General features: G+C 39.6%; 1 long non-coding RNA gene across 1 annotated transcript in view; it reads left to right on the forward strand.

The window, feature by feature from the left end:
* The window catches only part of LOC122237070, a 69,910-nt gene that overhangs the window by 36,387 nt on the left and 15,101 nt on the right, over nt 1–18,422 (forward strand). Inside the window, exons 3-4 of the long non-coding RNA XR_006215278.1 lie at nt 2,067–2,195; nt 7,030–7,148. This is a non-coding gene — a long non-coding RNA (uncharacterized LOC122237070). The remainder of the gene's footprint in view (nt 1–2,066; nt 2,196–7,029; nt 7,149–18,422) is intronic.

Consider the following 18,422-nt stretch of genomic DNA (forward strand, 5'->3'; position numbering starts at 1 on the left):
GTGACATCAAGGACCTACATGTCTGGCTCAAGATAATATTATACATCAGTGAAGCATTATTGCAGCAGGAAACACAACTTTCAGGCAAAGTATCTAGTAGAAAAAATATAAGTGAAAGGGCACAGGATGGGGAGATGGGAGACACTGGCTATAATACTGACTTTTTGAGACCTGAGTTCTAGCCCAGAATCTTGCCTGTATCTGTCTCTTTGACTCGAGTTAATCAAATCGTTTCATCCAGCTTGTTCGTAGTTCTTTCATCATGTGAAGCTAATTTTTGCTCCATTGATAAGATTCATGTTGGATCAAACAGGAGTGTTTTTGAAATAATTATGTTTTCTTTTATCTTTTCATTTTTCCAAGATGTACTGAGTACCAGTCATTATGTGAGGCGTTTGGGAATGAGAAATTAGAAAAGACAAGACATAGAAAAGACAAGTCCCTGATCTCAAAGGACTTGACGATCTGATGAGAGAATTGTCTACATAAAGCGTACCAAGATGGAGAGAAGCTCAGAGTCCATAGGAGGCATATCTCATGCAGCTGTGCTGAGGGTGGGTTGCTGGGAGGGAGACCCTGAGAAAAGAAGATGCTGGGCTGAATCTTGCAGGACACCCATCTTTTAACAGACAGATGAATGTCCAAGAGAACAAGGGAACTGTTTATAAATTATTTTTCCCACCATAACTAGGTTGGAGTGGTTGATTCTCAGGGAATAGTTACATACTAATGTGTTAACTATCATAGGTTCATTCTGAAAACAAAATACTGCTTCTCAAATCACATCTGGATTCTGGAAGTGGAGTGTTATGGTTTATAAAAAGAAAAAAATAATAATAACTTGCCCGAGGATAGCTGACTACAAAGGATTGGAGCTACGATTTGAACTGTGTGGCTTAATCTGTATATGTAAGGTCTCTTTCTGTTGCCCTTGCTAAGATCCAAGAATCACTGGGGTAAGGCCCATGAGGACCCTTTCTTATAGGGGCAGGACCCAATAGAACAATTGGATTGAGGACAGATCACAGACCCAGAGAGGAAGCCCAATGCCTCTCAGGGAGTGCAGTCATAGAGACCAAGCTGGTTTTGCAGGAGTGAGGAGAGGGGTGAGGGCTGAGGAGAGGGGTGAGGGCTAAGGAGAGGGATAGGGCTCACCAGGGCCTGCTAAACCTCAGACTGAGGGCTGAAGAACTCTGACACTACACTGGGATCCCTGAGCTGACTTTGGCCCTGGCTCCCTCTACCGGGACTGACGCAGGGAAGGCTATAGCTTCTTGCAACGGAGAAAGGGAAGGGAGAGGCAGGTCCTAACAGCACCAAGGGGTGATGGGAGGGGGAGTGAGAATCCTGTGTTCATCTGGATCTGGCCAAACTCTCTGTGCTAAGGGCTAGATATAAGATCTACAGCTGCCCCTACTGCTCTTTGAGCTATACCTTCTGGTATACAGGCCCCGAGGCTTTCTCTTCTGTACAAGCTTGGCAGAAACTCAGGTGGTATGCACGCACACTGGTGGTTAAAATGTGAAGAATCTTCCATCCTGGTGTGTAAATAACCACAATCCGAGCTTCCCCCTCCCTCCACCCTAGCCCCTGCTCCAGGATCTTGCAGGGCTCCCATCAGGGGACCTTCAGGACCCTCTCCAACACTAGAGCCATTGTCTGTCCAGTGGCTAGGCCCTGTGCTATAGACACTCTAAAATATTTTGAATGTCGCCACTAAGTTGAAGAACAATGCTACCCCTCAGGCCCAGGGAGGAGGGGGCAGATCCCCCTACCCCTGGTCCCACCTGCTGCCCAAATGTGAAATCTCCTCTCAGCTCAGATGGGACTGATTCAAAACTGTTGGAAAACACAAGACTTAAACTCAGTGCTGGCCTAGCAGATGCCCTCTTCCAGCTCATGCCAGCTTACACTGTTGTTTTGTTTTGTTTTGTTTTGTTTTGTTACTTTCTTGTCTGATTAAAAATCCTTTCTATATTACTTTGTAGATGAGACATGAGATGTTCAAATTGTGTTAAGACAAAGGCTCTGCTAACATACAACTTCCTCTTTCCTCTACCCATCAGAGCTTGCCATTCGTTATCTCACTTCTTCTGAGCCTGTCAGATGCTGGGAGTCTAATTTGGGACACCAATTATCACTTTGGAAGTGACAGTAGCCGGAGGCACCGTCCAGTTCTATGACTGAGCACAAAGGTTAGTCAGAAAGACCTGGGCCGGAGTCCTATGTCAGCCACTTAAAAGATTAATGACTTTGTATAGGTGATTTCATTTCATCAAGTCTCTGTTTTTCAACTATATAAATAATGGAGACATTAAAAATACCTAATATATCAGGTTGCTGTGGGGGTTAAATTTGACTATGGACACTAAATGTTTAGAATACTTTAGTATAAAATAAGTGCTTAATAAATGCGAGTGGTTATTGTTCCTTATTATCACCTTTGCGGTATATTGTGCTCCAATTCTCAGAGAACAAGTGTGCTCAATCCTAATGTGAATCCTTGAAACCCAGACACAACGCTATGGAATATCACGGGAATGTCACACACCACAGGAGACTGCCGAGAGGGGTTGGAGGTAGTGTGCTTACCCTGCCGCCAGCCACCTTCCCTTACTGAGGATGTGACTGAGTGCTTCACAGACACTACAAAAGCACTGAGACCAACTCCAAAATCTGGGTCTCTGGAGAGCCCTGCAAAATAGGGGGTTTGGAATTGACTTGAAAAGAGACAAATGCATGCTGCGTTGAAAGCTAGTGAATTTCCAGGCCATATCTAGTCTTCTGGGAATTTGGTGTGTATTAGCATAACTAGAGAAATCATTTTTTAAGCAATCCTTCCATGGCCAGAGTTGCTGTGGACTCTTTGTTAGCACAGAAAGCCCTGGTGTGCTGCATGTCAGCTTTGTGTGCTCCAAAGAGAAGAATCTGGAGATTCTACCTACCCCCCACCCCCACCCGCACCCCCACCTTGGAACAATGTTTATTCCCTGTTTTATCCTCCAAGTGAAGGCATATGTTTCTTCGATTTGTTGTTTGCAGCAAGGTGCAGCTTAGAGGGGAGTGTGGATGCGCTTGTGTTTGCCATGAAATTAAATAAGAGCAATGATACATAGCCAATGTGCACCCATAAATTTCAAGAAGGAAAATTCCAATGTGGCATGAGGATAGAAGTAGCTGATATATTAGAAGGGAGCGACACTGAATCTTGTGCAAAACGAGAGAAATATAATTTCCCTGCATTATCTTGTCCCTCTCTTAATTGCCTACCAAGATGCATTCATCAACTAGCTTCCCTAGGCTCAAGCTTACGACTTGCATGCATTTTTATATAAAACCAGCTTGTGTTTTAAGTATAAAACACACTGCTTGTGCTATCACACCAGACACAGCAAATGGATAAAAATCTTCACTTGTCAGTTTCTGGATACAACGCACTTTGCATTTCAAGATTGGGAAATAGGCTGCAAACACCAAGGACTGACAGTAAATATGGGGGTTTGCAGTATCAGCTGGACTATATTTATCATGGAGCAGGTTCACACCACTACCTCACTACCTGGGGCTTTGTGCAAGCTTGGAGTTGATAGAAGGAAAGGATGGCTAGCTGTCTGGGTGATTCCCATTCCAGTGGCAGGCTCAGTACCCCGCTTCTAGACTTGGAATTAGTTACTGAGAGATGCATTCAAGCTCTGTCCAACCCTAAAAGCCTGAAAGGAAAGCAAATTTGGAGAATGTGGGCTAACCAGCAAGTCAGGGCATAGAAGAGACGACTACGAAGACCATGAAGACCATACAACGAGGGCACATAAAATCCGTAACAATAAGGCCCTCAGTCTGTATACCCCAAAAGGGCAGAATATAGAAGCTGATGATGGTCTCCAAACAAGAATGCCAATAAGAAGTAGAATGCTAATCACGCTTAAGTCCAATGATCTCTGAGGTGGCAGAAGGAAAGCTTCCATCTGCATGTGCTTTTTAAATGAGAGAAAGCAGCAGAGAGAGGGGTGAGCAGCAGAGAGAGGTGAGGAGTGGCAGGGAGAGAGGGAGCAGGAGGAGCAGGAAGATATGGGGGAGGGGAGGGGAGAGGGGCAGAGAGGGAGAGGAGCAGAGAGGATCTGAAGCTGGCTAAGATGACAACAGAGAGCCTTGTACAGAGCTGGAATTGCCGAAGTTGGATGCTTAAACAACTGAGCCACTGGCTGCCCCCGAGCTGTGTATGCTTTAAAGGGCCCTATTCCATCTCCTGCCAGCCTGTCTCACCATGCAAATGGTGTATACAGTAAGAATTTGGCACATAAAGCCGGACACACATGGAAGCAATTCTTAGTTCTGACACTAACTGGGTGATTTTTGGCAAATTATATAATCTCTCTTAGCCTCAGTTCCTTAATTTGGAATTTGGGGATAATAATAATATCAATCTCATAGAGTTATTGTGATTATTGAATTAGACATTGCATGTTAACAGCTTAGCATAGTGTCCTGCTATATGGTAAGAGCTGAGTAAATGTTAAGTATCATTATCGGTTTTGACTGAATTTGCACAAAAGCAGTGAGTATGCACAGAATTGCAGTGGCCTTTGTTTAATAGCTTAGATTTTTGAGGTCAAGAAAGAGTCTATGACTTTATCCAAAGCTACACAACTAGTCAAAGCTTATACTCTTTGATTTCTTTCATCATCATTTTGGGGTTTTCTTGTATATATTTTGTTAGATTTATACCTACTTCACTCTTTTTTTTGGTGCTGTTATAAATGATACTTAAAATAATTTTTAATTCCAATGTTTCATTGTTAGTATAGAAAAATACAATTGATTTTTAATGTTATTTGTATGCTATAACGTTGCAAATCTTATGTATTAGTTCTAAGAAGGTTTTTATAGATTATTTGGAATTTTCTAAGAAGACAGTTATGTCTTCTAGGAATAGAAACAATTTTATTTCTTCTCTTATGTGTATGTCTTTTATTTTTCTTTCTTTTTTTAAAGTTTATTTATTGATTTTGAGAGAATGAGAGAGAAAGAGAGAGAGAGATAGGGAGAGAGTGTATGTGCATAAGTAAGCAGGGGAGGGGCAGAAAGAGGGGGAGAGAATCCCAAGCAGGATCTGGCACCCACCATGTGGAGTCCAATGCGGGGCTCAAACTCAGGAACCATGAGATCGTGCATGACTTGAGCCGAAACCAAGAATCAGACCCTTTACTGACTAAGCTACGCAGGCGCCCTGTATTTTTCTCACTTTATTGTACTGACTAGGGCTCCAGTACAGCATTGAAAGGATCAGTGAAAGAGAAAAGTTTTGACTTAATCCTAATAGTAGGTGAAAAACATTCACTCTTTCATATTATATATGATGCTGGCTGTAGGTTATTGGTAGATGCCTTTCTATCAAGTCAAGAAATTCCCATTCTATTTCTGCCATGCTTAAAGGTTTTTCTTTTTTAATTTTTTAATGTTATTTTATTTTTGAGACAGAGAGAGACAAAGTGCAAACAGGGGACGGGCAGATAGAGAGGGAGACACAGAATCCGATGCCATGCTTAAAGTTTTTATCATGAATGGGGATGCTAAACTTTTTCAAAAAAAAATTTACGGGGCGCCTGGGTGGCGCAGTCGGTTGGGCGTCCGACTTCAGCCAGGTCACGATCTCGTGGTCCGTGAGTTCGAGCCCCGCGTCAGGCTCTGGGCTGATGGCTCAGAGCCTGGAGCCTGTTTCCGATTCTGTGTCTCCCTCTCTCTCTGCCCCTCCCCCATTCATGCTCTGTCTCTCTCTGTCCCAAAAATAAATAAACGTTGAAAAAAAAAAAAAAATTAAAAAAAAAAAAATTTACATGTATTGGAATGATCATATTTTTTTTCTTCTTTATTCTGTTAATATAAATTATGTTGGGGTGCCTGAGTGGCTCAGTCGGTTAAGCTTCCAACCCTTGATTTCGGGTCAGGTCATGATCCCAGGGTTTGTGAGTTCCAGCCCCACATCACTGACAGTGCAGAGCCTGCTTGAGATTCTCTCTCTGTTCCTCCCCTGCTTGTGCTCTCTCTCTCTCACTCAAAATCAACAAATAAAACTTAAAAAAAGAAAGAACCACAAGGCTGATGTTTAACTTAAAAAAAAAATAAATTACATTTTTTTTCAGAAGATTTTTTTATAAAATTAGAAGAATCATAACTTTAGTGGAATTATTTTTTATTTTACCAAGGATAAACATTTTGATTTATAGAACTTTAGTAGAGAAACTGGGAAATAGCTATTTACATAGTGTTAAATTTAATTAGTTGATATCTCCTATAGGTCCAGAGGGTGGGACATCTGCTTCTGAGTTCAGAGAGTGCTTGTGGATTTGTCCATGGTGTTCCATGTGAAACTGGCTTATGTCATTATTTCTTAAAATAAACTCATTTGAACATGTTATTTTCCCTAAGCTGAAAATCGAGAGCTATGTAATTCAGCTCAAATGCTGAAATGTGCTCTAAAAACCCTGAAGAGAGGGTCCATACAGAGACCAGCCAGGCCTGTCAGAGCTGAGGGCTGGAGAAGGTGCAGAGATGGCCGAGCCAACACGTGCAGGCCACAGGGACTACTGGAACACCTGCCCTAAAAGTCCCAAGACAGAGATGATAAAAGATAAAACAAGTTAGTACCTAGGCATTGCTTCCAGAGCTTTCCAGGCTCCAATTAAAATTTTATGTGTGGGAGTTTAAATGGGTGCTTTAATAAAATATTGATTCATTTGAGTTCTGATTTTTATAAAGAAATATATCTTTTGTCTCCTAAACAGTGCTTGTTCCTTCCTAAATAACATTCATGCCAAGTTATACTTTGCTTTCACCATTCAAGTTTGATCTTAGACTCTAAAGAGTCCTTTTGTACTATTGTTCTTGGTTCCTTTGCCCATTGTCCTCTTCATCTCCTATCCCTCTAGCCGATAGCTATTCCATGAAATGAAGTTAAAAAACAAAGCAGTATTTAAACCATTTCAATAAATAAGTGCAACATCTTCCCCTATTTGATTTCCTCCCTTGCAGTCTGGTACAGAGAGGAACCCTCACAGTCCCGGACTCCAGCAGATATTCTGGTTTGCATGTTCCAGATGAAGGAAGCCATGTATTAATTTGGGATGAGCCCTTGCATTTCATCACAGAAAGTGAGTGTTGGCTTGAAATGGAGGACCAGCTCACGTGGGTATGAGATGGTGCAGGGATCACCAACTGCTGCTCCTGGGCAAAGGACCGAATTATTAAAACTGTTGTTTATGGCCCTTATCATTTACAAACAGGTGAACAGTGAAAAAAGACTTGCAATTTCCCTAAATTAATTTGCAGTTGAGGGTTCTCTTGTGTTAAAAAGATAAGAAACTTGTATAGAATTACAGAACAAGAAGTTTACAGCTGTCTAAAGGAACTGCAAGTCGAAGGTTATCTAGTAAATATGGATAAAATGACATTTGCCAGAATGACTGTTACTCCCCATGACACATTTGAGAAATTGGAATGGCTTTGAGACAAATAATGCCCTAATCCATGATCCCATCACCAGGGAACTAGCTGGGTAAATTCAGTAAAGTTAGCTCTAAAATAGTAATTGTTGGCAGAAGAGGTAGTCAGGACATTGATGTCCTGGGAAGCCCAAACCTGATATAGATTTTTTTTTCTTCCAAGTTTTTATTTAAATTAATGTTATTTAACATAGAGTGTAGTATTGGTTTCAGGAGTAGAATTTAGTGACTCGCCACTTACATAGAATACCCAGTGCTCATCACAAGTGCCCTCCTTAATCCCCATCACCAATTTAGGCCCATCCCTCCACCCACCTCCCATCCAGAAACCCTCAGTTTGTTCTCCACAGTTTAAGAATCTCTTATGGTTTTCCTTCCTCTCTGTCTTTATCTCATTTTATTTTTTCCTTACCTCCTCCTATGTTCATTTGTTTTATTTCTTACATTCTACATGGAGTGAAATCATATGTATTTTTCTTCTGTATTTTAATTTCAAGAAGTCCTTCCCCAAAGCCAGTGTCGCTAAGTAAAGGGCTCACCAGCATTTCAAAGTGAAGAGGTATCAGCTTTTCTTCTCTACTGACTGGTACTACTACTACCTTGAACACAAGCACTCCTTATCTATACATATTCACTTTCATAATAATCTGTTTATATACCTCTCTCTCCAACATTATATATATACATCTGCTCACAAAACCTTATAGCTGTATAATAATGATGATAGCACACATTTATAATACTAATAACTTGTATTTATTGGGTGTTACAATGTCCAAGTAACTTACTAAGCATTTTATACACATTAGCTCATTTCCACCTCACAGAAGTCTTGTTTGATGTAACTATAAGAACCACAGCCATGCTATTCACGAGAAAGTTGAATTTTAGGAATTGGGGGATTTGCTCAAGTTCCCATCAATAGCAAGGAAAGGACTCCCAAAGTATGACTTCTCTAATTCCAAAGCCCATGAATTTAACCAGTCCACAGCACTTCCTGATATTAACTCTTCAACAACTATATAGTGTGTTAAGTACAATGCTGTGTGCCTTCCTAAATAGCTGTACTTTTCATCATATACATGTTCCTGTCCCTACTTCCTACTTGAAATTTAGTACCATTCATGTATTGTCAGTAATACTGGAGGATTTTTCATATAGAAATTCTCCAGGTTTTTGTCTTTTCTTATTTAAGATTGTGTTTATTTTGCCCTCCTCCATATATTCATGTATTCATCATGACAAATTATTCTGAGACAAATTCAAATCTCACATCAGTGTCATATTTCTCCTCACCACGTCGATGTACAGAAATTTTTCCCACGTTCGAGATTCTGCTATTTCACTTAGCAATCATCAATTTAAACCATATGTCTTTGTCCATTCTGGTTGTAAACTGTATACAATAGATTTTAATGTCTTCCTTGAGCACAAAACTGGGCATCCAGTTTAAGCTTCGTGAATTCCTATTGAACGATAAGATGATTAAACAAATAACGCCAAGATTACATGCTCAAAACAGCAATGACAACAACTGCAAATTAAAAAAAAGTGATAATTTTTAAAAACAAGTTTTGATGTCTTTGGGGAAAATGATACCATCTATCAAAGCCAATAGAATGATTCCTACAAGAAGACAGAATCAGAAAGAGTTCAGGGGAGAGTAAAGTCAATAATTCCACTTTTCCATTAGGGAAAATTCCTCTGACTGGAGGTTATATCGCTTGAGATGAGAAAAAGGCCACCTAGAGCTTAATAAAAAATGAAGTGAATGAGCTGTGCGTCGTGCCAGCCACCTTCTCTGGGCCCAGAAAAGTCTAGAATGTGACCTAGAGATCATAATTCATTGACTCACAACAGATCCATCTGGATGAGATGTTCAAGACTTGTTTGTGCAGGACACAAGATTGATATTCATTAAATACTTTCCTTCAACCAGTTTACTCTCATTATTCGCAACAAGGGCTTAGGTTAGCAAAGATTAAAGAACAAATATTGTAAAGCAAGAAGCTTTAGCCTCAAGACATACAAATAGAGAGAAACTGCCTTTAAAAAAAAAAAACAATGTAGGATTAGATTATGAACTTGTTCACTGAACAGTTACGTGGCAATTTGCTAAGGTAATTATTACCATTAATTCGAGAGCCAATAATTATCATAGCAGTTCTACCATTTCATCTCTCATTTATTCTGAAATCCTAGAAGCAGATTTTTTTTAAGATACCTGGTTTGCTCGGCTAGTCTAAAAGCTTCTATTTTAATAACTTTTATAATCTTAGGCATTTTTTGGTGGGAACCGCCAAGTTTTCAGTAAGTCTTCTTACGTTAGTGAAACAATGCACTGAGATCCAAAAGGTAATTAATCTTGGTCACTCTTCCTTCTGTAGAGCACTCCAGCCTGGAGGTTAATAGAAAAGGAGGCAGTGGCTGCCATTTTGGATCTCTTTCTGTTTCAATTTTCTGGTCACAAACAGCATGATTTTTCTAGCCAAAAGGGGTGAACAGGAGCAAATAACTCTCCCCTTGACGCCTCTCCCTCAGGCCCTTCAGTCTTTGGAGTGCAGGACTTAGTGCTAGTTTAATTGAACTGCTGTGCTTGGCTTCTCCTCTGAAAGAAAGAGATATATAGTCCCTCTGGTGACTTGTTGCAACAGATTTCAAACTCAGCTGGATTTAACTCTGTGAATTAAAACTACTGCTTGAGATTGGGAGCCTCATGAAAAGAGCAACTCCAAATACTGGCATGTAAACAAAATGCTTTACAAAGGGTATGCAAAAGTTCTGGCTTCTCTTCCACTTGACTATCACAAACTTGCATTGCTTAATTTTCTTTTTTAGACCATAGTAATGACTAGTTTGGGGGGTGGGTGATCATGGTGTGTCCTGGTGGAACATCTAATAAATCTGTACTTGAGGCAGTAAAATACCAATATCCTTGCCTTAGAGAAGATATCAGCTTCATAGTTTTGAAGTAAGACAATTATCAGCACTATTGCATTTGCTCACAATAGGTTAGAATAGGCTCATTTAAATCCAAATAACCTAATTACACTGATGTTTTGAGAAGAGCTAGGATCAAAGGCTTACAGAATCTAAGAGCTGTAAAGTATCATCACCAGAATGATCTATGCAACTACTTGGATATAAAAGTGGAAAAAAAAAAAAAAAACAAACACTGAGGCCCAGAGAGTTTGAAGTGATTCGATCTATTACTCAGCTAGTTGGAGAAAGGATAGAGCCAATATTCAAAGGCTTTTAGGTCTTCCACATCTTAAGACGTTTCTGTCCTCTACATAACACTGCCTCAAAGCACTCGGGGAAGCTCTGAAGCCTATTCCCTAACTATATTACATAGGAGAAGGTGAGGTAGATAAGGCTTTGGAAAGCCCCAATAAGATAGGATGCTTGAGGGGAATGACAAATAGCCAGCAAATAAACACCCACCACCCTTCCAATATTTGGTCTAAGAATCCAGTTTTCCCCAGGCCAACCCTTGGGCTGGGCTAATGATGGAATCAGGAAGATAAGAATGGGCATCAGAACCCAAAGTTTCCATAACTCTGCATGTAGGGCGCATGACCAGAGAAAATTTCTTAATAGACAAAGAGGAAAGGAAGCTATCCAGGAAACAGGGAGAAAAAGTGGCAGGGAATAGCTATCAGTTGGTGTGGTAATTGTAATTAGCTGGGCCTTGATAGAGGGTATTGGGCCTTTAATTCATTATTGCTCTTCCAGACCCAAGACTTAAGGACTAGCACGGAGGATATTGCAAGGCAGAGCCTTAAGACAATATTTTACTTAGCTAGTTCAAACCAATTAAATCCAACAACTTATTAAATCTCCTAACGTTTCCTATGCACTGTGTTGGGTTATAGATGCACAGAGATGAATGGGCCACACTCCCTGTCCACAAGAGACAGACATGTATAGTGAGAACTTCAGACCAATGTGGTACATGACAGAAGCAGCATGTGATTCTGGGGAACAAGAAAGAGATCTCATTTCTGACTGTGATTAAACACCCCAGATAAGGGAATGGGGTAATCCCAGAGCCTTTGTATAGGAAAAACCTGTGTCCAAGGGTAAGTGAATATAGCTGAGGAGAAGAGACTATTATTACAGGAGGTCAAGTGGGTCTTTACTTCAAAGATACGAGCAGGGCAATAGGAGGCAGCTCGCTGGCCATGATCCTTTTCCAGTAGGAATGTGGTTTGTGGCCCAGGAACTAGCTGCAGGGCAACATGGCTCTGCCACCCCAAAAATCTATAACTAATGAAAAAAGAGCTGAGACAAGGCATAGGATACTAAGGCCCCCCTTCACAGGGGAAGGAATAAAACTGAGACAAGACCCCAGTGTGCTGGGAGCAGCATAGCTGTCAGTAACAAGTGGACGTCCAACAGATTTGCTGCATTGCTGTATTTTCAGCCCATGTTTAAAATAGACATGATGGTTGCAAAAGAAGACAGCTCAATTTTATAGACAACTGCTTCTGTTCTGAGCTGCTACTCTGTTTTTATCTGGGCCCTCTCTTGGCCAGTCACACCCATGTCCTACAGGTACAGTCCCTCTATGTTCCGTATGGCAAATCACTGTGAGTAGAGAGACCCTTTACGGGTAAAGCAGTTGAAGACGGTAAATGAATCTGACTCTGCTTTTTGAACCTGTGCAGGTTCCTTCTTTGGGCCTTAGCTCCTTCCTGGTATTCCCTGAGGACATAGTAGATGGAATAAGATTCCTTCCAGGGATGCTGTAAAGAAATATTGATTCAAGGACAACATCCAACTTTATGATTATAAAATGTAAGGAAGCAGTCGAACATCAGTGCTGCATGGGAGTGGGAGGGAAGAGAAAAGAGGAAGTAAACATGCAATGTGTCCTGAAGCTGTCTCCCGTCTTTAGCGCAGTGAAGCAGACAAAACAAAGGAGAGGCTGAATCCTTCTTCAAATGCCTTGGCTTCACAGAGAGCATAAGATCATCAGCATTATCCTGCTCTACCTTGGTGAAGATGAGTCCCTGAAACAGAAGGGATAACTGATACTAGAAGCACAGTCTCCCCTGTTCGGGGAGTTTTGTGTCTCAAAATGCACCTTGCTGATGAATGGCTGCTGTCTAGAGATTCTGGACCTACACAATTACTGGCCTGTGTGACAGTGAGACTAGCTGCCTGGCTAGGTCCAAAATGGCTAAAGGACACAGATAATTCAGTTATTTTTCTCCAGTGAAATCCCTCTGGTGACATCCTGAAGTCATAATGCATGCACAAAGATATTGATGTGGCCCTTGCCCCTGAGTGTTGGCACCTTTCTTTTTACCTTAGGTAAGCCCAGAGACACTCAGTGACCAACAGGCGCATGCTGGTGGGATGACCTTCGGAAACCATAATTCCTGGTGCCTCTGCCACTGGTTTATTTAGCATACTTCCCCAGAAATGTGATCTGTGACTTTACTTCTCATGTGGTGCTATCCATGCATGCTCTACTACACAGGGGGCCCCACATATTGAAGATCCACTCAGTGCTTTCCTCCTGGATAGTGTGCTGCTTCCTGTCATACGTATGCCCATTTTCCCAACATATGCCCTTCCCAGTTTCCCTGTCTGATTCCCCTCTTCTCTCTGTCATTCACCTTCTTTTCCTGCCATTCCCGGATATTCTCCACCCACTTGTAGCTCCATCATTTTGTTTACAAATGTTTACTTTTGTTTATGTCTAATGCTTTGCCTAGTACTCTAAATGCCCAGAAGAATTTCTTCTTGCTTTAAATATGCCCCACTGCTATTAGACAAATGTCACTTCTATTACTCTCAAACTCTGAAACTCTGGAGTTCTAGAGGCAGGCTAGAGATCGTGCATATCTGTTCCCAATTCCATATCAAAGGTTGGTGGCTTAAGGTCAGTCTTGGTGGTGGGAGTATGGTATGTACACCACAGAAACTGGCAAATGCTACAAATCAGAGATTCCTCCAACACCAGCCCATTTATGAATAGCAAGTAACAAAGAAAATTACATATAGGTGGAACTCAATGAATTTTTACTAAAAGGATTTTTACATGCTAAGGATACTTCTTTTTTTTTATCCCCACCATACAAAATATTTCGTATTTCAAAGAGTAAAATATTTAATCACAGTAGACAAAAGAACTTGGTAAAATTACAAAGAGCATATTTGTAAGAATTCTATTTTTGTTATAAACAGAAGACATTAATTTAAAGGGAACCAAAGCATTGCTGTCCTCTACAAAGCCAGAAGACATCCTGCTCTCCTCCAGCCAGCAGGTTTGCCTATCTGAGGATAAAGGTCTCTTCTGCCCAGAACAGACTTCTGAAAACAATTGTCACAGCCACAAATTAACTGTGGCTCTTTATCTTTCCTTTATTTTTACCCCAGAGCAAGAATAGCCTTAAAAGAAATTTCTGATCCAAGATACCCATTTTCTTAGACTGTAATCTTAGCCCACATACCATCTAGCTATGAACTTCTTTTTGATTGAAAAAACTTCCAGAGGTGGAAGAAATAGTCTAGATCCAAACTAGGAGGCAGAGGGTATGTGACTCAAAACTATCACAATTCTTCAGTCTTAAGAAAGTGAAAGAGGCATGCATGTGACATTGATTTCTGGTTCTAAATATCCCCCAACCTCTTATTTTAGAAGAGAGCCCTGTTATTAAGTATCCATGAGTGCAAGCACATAAGTAAAATCTGGCTCATTTAAGTAACAAAGGATTTGAGGTAGCTTACAGATCCCATAAAAGTCTAGGGAATCAGATTCAGAAAACATGCAGGAATCAAGAAAACAAGGTGACAAAATGCAGCCTAGGTCATGCCCCTGACAATTCATGTGTTAGAATCTCAACACTTCCATTATCTGTGGATAATTTATCAACTGTGTTCTGGAGGTTTGAGCTTCTTCTCCCTGATTTGAAGCCCTGGACAGCAGTATTAGCTTAGTTGAGCCTAGATTACATGTTCCTGTGTTAGCTTACTGGTTGAAGTCTTTAGACTCCTGTAATAGGAAATAGGCATAGCCTCTTATAAGAATTCCACTCTAAGGGGATGGCTTCAAATAAAGAATGTGTGGAGCTAAAACAGAAAATGAGAACTACACATAGAAGGGCAAAAAGAAAGAAGATAGGAAGGAAAACAGCAAGACAATCCCTGATCTGCTTGTGCATCTGTCTTTCCAGGTAAAGAGAAATCCTGAAAGTCATATAATTTTGATGTTGCCATTAAGGTATATTTGAAGATATCTAAACATTGAAATATTACTTAATTAACTTTATAAATAACCCCCTTCACTCACCTATCAATAGGTAGCTAAAGTCGGGTAAAGTGTTTGGGCCAACACATATTTATAAAGTAGAAAAAAAAATTGGAAATAAGAGGTGACTGATTTAGTCCTGAAAAACCTAAACTACCTCTTGTTTTGCTTATTCAATAAAAACAATGAATTAACTCTACATTGATTTTCCCATTACTTGTAGAAAGTCAATTTAATATTCAGAAAGCCACTAGAGTCATCACTGTTGGTTACCTGCCCCATGCTGTGCATATTGTTGGTCTTTTCTAACAGAAAACCCTTTTGCTTCATATAACCATCCTGACTTCATACAACATGTGTTTCAACTTCACTATCTTGCCAGGGATTAGCTTAGAGGGGTATATGGCCCAACGCTGATGATTGAGATTTGAAGGGGAACCTATGGAGGCCCTCTGAGAAGACAAAGAAAGAGACATGTTGGTCCCAGATGTTATTAGGACCACATGTGATGCCTGAAATTGTTCTTTGTCACCATGCTACCTAAGAATGAGGTTATCACTTGAGAAAATAACCAAATGAAACAGAGATTCAGAGCCAATTACAGTACACACCTTACACAGAGCCTGCCCTACCACTGAATTTCTTGTTATTTGAGACCATAGTTTTCCTTTTTGTGGAAAGTCAATTTAAGTTGGGATTTCTTATTAATTGCCATCAAATGTGTCCTAATGTACTAGTTGGAACAATGTATTTTCTTTTTTTGGGAGAAATTGAAGGCTACACTGTTTGCAGTTTCTATTAAGAGGCAAAGCAAGATAGGACAGAGAGACAATTGTTTTTCTTTTAGAAGAGGGTAACAGCATACCCTTACAAAAAATATCATCCTAATTCTTTAGAATTAACTCAACCTTAAGAGCCAAGCTGTATGTTCCTCCTGCCTTTCACAAAAACAAGTCCATATTATGGTCTAACGATCACATGCACTAATGAGACATTCAAAGTGAAGTCATTTCTCAGTATCTGAAGCCTACTAGATTTGTCATGTATCTTGTAATACAAATATGTGCAACCCTAATTTCTTAGTAATGGAAGCTGGGAAAGGTCATTCTATTAAGGCTGTATGCTTTAGAGAAAAAATAAATGGACTCAATTAGTTGGTTTACTAGGAAGCAGGTCCACTTAGAAAGGGTTAATGCAATATAGTTACCATCTATTGCCTGCTAACCATGTCCTATGTGATTCATAATGCACCAGAATCATGTAATCTTTAAACGACTCCACAACTTAGGTTTTATTAAACCCATTTCTCTAGGAAAGAAACTAGGTTTCAAAGAGGTCAAGTAAATTGTCCATGGTCACACAGCTAGTAATTAACACATTGGAATATGAATCCAGCATGCCTGACTTAAAAAGATAAAGATACTTATCTTTTTCTACATCTTGTTTCTGGATTAATAAGCTTAGACTTTAAAAAATGCTGAGAAAGTCTTCATGCGGTCTTTTCCTTTTCTTCCTTTTTTTAAAAAAAATTTCTTTTCTGTTATCATCGTCCTTTCTTCTTTCAATTTTTCTTCTTTGTTCATAACATATTTAGAGCAACTATGAAGGATACAAGGCTGACTCAGAACAGATCCTACTCTTGCTGTCTTCAAAAAAGCTAATACACATATACCCATAACTCAAAGTGGAAATTAGTAAACAACGTAAGAGAGATGAATAAAGGAAGATAGAAGTTTGGAGAGAAACAAATGATTTCATAACAATGAAAGATTTGTACAAGAGGAATGCAGACAATTGGTTCTCTATGAAGACAAGCAATCTAAGTGTAGATTATACTCAAGCAACAATGAGACCTTGACTTTTAGAGATGATAAAATCTTGGGAAGACAATACATAAAGATAAACATGTCTCAGGTTCTGAAAATAGTCAGTTGTCCTGGTATATATGACAGTATCCTAAAATCTATTTCAATCACTGTAATATGTACCAAGACGAATTCATGTGGGTTGATGGACTAGATGAGTGACCTGTCCCTCCATTACACTGGCTGTATCTTCTCTCATCAAGGACTCAGGATCCTCAACTGATCATTCATACATGTCAGATGTAGGTAACAGCCTGTTACTGAGTAGATATAAGGATCTTCAAGGGTTCTTCTATCTGTATTCCTATGGGAGAGCACATTTTGCATGAAGAGTTTCCTCTTTGGGATGAATATGCATAGCTTGAGACAATGAAACATTTGTTAAGGTTTTAGTGTGTTAGGAAGCTAGAGGGGGTGAGTAATATTACATCCATGTTAATAATTCTCCTATGGGAAGGAAGGTAATTTATTATACTCCATTACTGAGATTGGGAGATAGCAGGAGAAAACTTAAACACTTCAGTCAAGATAACCTTCCCTTACCCCGAAAAGTAAGTCTTCATTTATCTTCCTTCTACCCAGATAGCTTTGACTAAATACTATTATATGAAAAAAAAGAGTGTAGTAGATTTTAAATAGGAGGGAATAATACTATGTTTAATATGGCTATATATCATCTGTTCTTTCACGGAACAGTTACAACTATTTGTTCATTCAAAATCATGTCTGAAAACACCCTCTTGCTGGTTTCCCTATTTCTTATCACATGGTACCAACAGACATAGGTGATTCATGAGTTTCATAAATATATGGGTTCCCTAAAGTGATTGTTTCCATATTTTCCAGGACTGTCATAAAGTTATGGACACAGGCCAATTGAGATGATTTTATAATCTATACTTAAAGCAGAGGAACAGGTTATAAACATTCAAATCCACGAATCTAATAAGCAAATAATATAAGAAATAAGAAAACTGCCAGATTCCCCACCTTGATTCAATTCAAAATACATTTAGCACAATTTAGAAGCAGACATTCCAGCAATGTAGAAACAAAGAGTTCTAGAACACAGCTCCTCAGGGAAGTTGCAATTCACTGCAGAATAGAAGGCCAGAGTAGAATAACTGATGCAAGGCAGAATACGGTCAGCAGTGTGACAGGTATGGGTTAAGTGCCATGTGATGTAGAACACATGGGGTCACATGTGACTGGATAATCAAGAAAGTCTTCAAAAACAGTTGACATCTCAGCTGTACCCTGGATAGATGGACAGAGAGAACTTCCATATGTAGAGATGGGGAGGAGGCATTTTAGAATGAGTAAAAGGAAGGCAGTAGATGGGCTCAGTCAGTCTATGTGGAGACAGTATAGTAGTGAAAAATCAAGAACTGGCATCAGACAAAAATAGATTCATATCCTGGCTTTCTCACCAACTAACAATGTAACTAAATAAAGCCTACTTACTTTCTTTTGGCCTTACTTTTTGCCTGTGTAAAATGAGAATTTTTACATTATAAAACTAATCTCAATTGGTTTGTTTTGGATATTAAATGATGTATGCAAGTATTTAGCCCAGGGTATGGCCAATGGAAAATATACTATTATTTCTGTCCCTGTAGTCTCATCCACTATTCTCTGCTTAACAAACCCAATCGGTCACCTCTAGGAAGACATATCCTGCATTCATTCATTCATTCATTTCACAAGTATTTACCGATCATGTTTATATCATTCACTTTCTTCTCATAATATCTACCACACTTATTTTTTAATGTTAATTTTTTTTGTTTTTAATGT

Source organism: Panthera tigris, chromosome A3, assembly GCF_018350195.1.
Source record: "Panthera tigris isolate Pti1 chromosome A3, P.tigris_Pti1_mat1.1, whole genome shotgun sequence".
Classification (NCBI taxonomy): domain Eukaryota; kingdom Metazoa; phylum Chordata; class Mammalia; order Carnivora; family Felidae; genus Panthera; species Panthera tigris.